The sequence below is a fragment of the Myotis brandtii genome, unplaced genomic scaffold (assembly GCF_000412655.1).
Source record: "Myotis brandtii unplaced genomic scaffold, ASM41265v1 scaffold3518, whole genome shotgun sequence".
NCBI lineage: Eukaryota > Metazoa > Chordata > Mammalia > Chiroptera > Vespertilionidae > Myotis > Myotis brandtii.
The window spans coordinates 187024-189301 of NW_005363534.1; the positions used below are offsets into that span (position 1 = coordinate 187024).

At 36.6% G+C, this 2278-nt stretch overlaps 1 protein-coding gene across 1 annotated transcript in view; it reads right to left on the bottom strand.

Annotated features, from left to right (window-relative positions):
- The window catches only part of PHKA1 (phosphorylase kinase, alpha 1 (muscle)), a gene marked incomplete at its 5' end in the record, with an annotated part of 145270 nt that overhangs the window by 122354 nt on the left and 20638 nt on the right, over positions 1–2278 (bottom strand). The gene's annotated exons all lie outside the window — the stretch shown is intronic.

Consider the following 2278-nt stretch of genomic DNA (forward strand, 5'->3'; position numbering starts at 1 on the left):
CGTCCCCCCCCCCCCCAGTGCATGAATGTCATGCACCAGCAGGCCTCTAAGTATATAAGTTCTTAGGTTTATCTCTTCTTATCCACCCCACATGTACATCAAGGTATGCCAGTCTGTTCCATGCATCCATGATTAAGGTCTTATTTTGTTGGTCAATTCATTTTGTTCATTAGATTCCATGAATATGTGAGATCATGTGATATTTGTCTTTCTCAGATTGGCTTATTTCACTTAGCATAATAGGCTCCAAGTCCATCCATGTCCCAAAAGGTAAGAGATCCCTCTTTTTCACAGGTACTAAGTATCTGACTGTGTAAATGTCCCACAGTTTTTTATTCACTCATCTACTGATGGGCACTTGAGCTGTTTCCAAATCTTAGTTATTGTAAATAATGCTACTATGAACATAGGGGTGCATATATTATTTCTGATAGGCATTTTGGGGTTTTTAGGATATATTCCTAGAAGTGTGATCACTGGGTCAAACAGAAGTTCCATTTTAAATTTTTTGAGGAAACTTTTTTCCATACTGGCTGCACCAATCTGCATTCCCACAAGCAGTGCACAAGGGTTCCTTTTTCTGCGCATCCTTGCCAGCACTTGACAGTTTGTTGATTTGTTGATGATAGTCATTCTGACAGGTGTGAGGTAATAGCACATTGTGGTTCTAATTTGCATTTCTCAGATGATCAGTGACTTTGAGAATTTTTTCATATGTCTCTTGGAATTTGTATGTCCTCATTGGAGAAATATAGATTCAGATCTTCTGCCCATTTTTTTTTCCATTGGGTTGTCTTCCTTTTGTTGAGTTGTATAAATACTTTATATATTTTGAATATTAACCCCTTATCAGGTGTATCATTGACGAATATGTTCTCCCATACAGTGGGTTCCCTTTTCATTTTGATGGTGGTTTCTTTTAGTGTACAGAAGCTTTTTATTTTGATGTAGTCCCATTTGTTTATTTTTTCCTTTGTTTTTCTTGCCCTAGGAGATGTATCGGCAAATATTCTGCTATGTGAGATGCCTGAGACTTTACTGCCTATGTTTTCTTCTAAGATTTTTATGGTTTCATGGTTTACATTTAAGTCTTTTATCCATTTTGGATTTATTCTTGTGAATGGTGTAAGTTGGTGGTCTGGATTAATCTCTTTGCATGTGTCTATCCAGTTTACCCAGCATCATTTGTTGAAGAGACTGTCTTTACTCCATTGTATGGTGTGGGTAAACTTTTGGGGGCTCTGTTCTGTTCCAATGTCCTATGTGCCTATTCTTGTGCCAGTACCAAAATATTTTGAGTATAATGACTTTGTAGTATAGTTTAATATCTGGTATTGTGACCCCTCCAACTTTATTCTTCTTTTTCAAGATTGCTGCAGCTATTTGGGATCTTTCATAGTTTCATATACATTTTTGGTGTATTTTGTTCTAGTTGTGTGAAATATGTCATTGGTATTTTAATAGGGGCTGTGATGAATCTAAATATTTCTTTAGGTAGTAAGGACATTTTAATGATGTTAATTCTACCAATGGATGAACACCGTATACATTTAAATTTGTTTGTATTGTCCTCTACTTCTTTTTTCAACACCCTATAGTTTCCCAAGTACATGTCTTTTTTTTCCTCCTTGGTTAAGTTTATTCTTAGGTATCTTTTTGTTGTTGCTGTTGTTGCAATGGTAAATGGGATTTTTTTGGTTTCTCTTTATGAGAGTTCATTATCTATATACATAAAAGGCAGATATGCTAAGTGTCTGACCGTCCAGGTAATGACATCATATAGCAACTCCCGGCTTCCTCTCCCTAGTGACTAGCCTCCTTACAGTTCCTTTGGCTCAGGAACACAACGTGCTTTATAACCAGGTGCAAATATTTCACACTTTAACCAAATGTTTGTGAAGCATTTTCACGTGCCTCATCTCATTTCATTCTCACAGAAGTCCTGGAGTAGGTAGATAGGAGACTTGGTGGAATCCTATTTTCTTTTCATTAGCTGGAAAATGGAAATTTAGAAAGCTTAGAAACTTGACCCTACTGAAAAGAAGTAAGAAATGGTGGACCTTAAAAATGACTTCAGGTTTTCTCAAGTCAAACACTGCTGCTGTTAAATATTTTACCCTTTGTTCTCCCTGTGTGATCTACAATAATCTGCTTCGGGTTGATATTTACTGCTGTGTTGCTGACAATTACCTGAAAGAGAAGTTGGGGTGCTTCACTGGGCTGGAAAAAGTTTAGCTAAATCAGAAAGCAGGTCTAATTAAGCAAGTTTATTCTATAT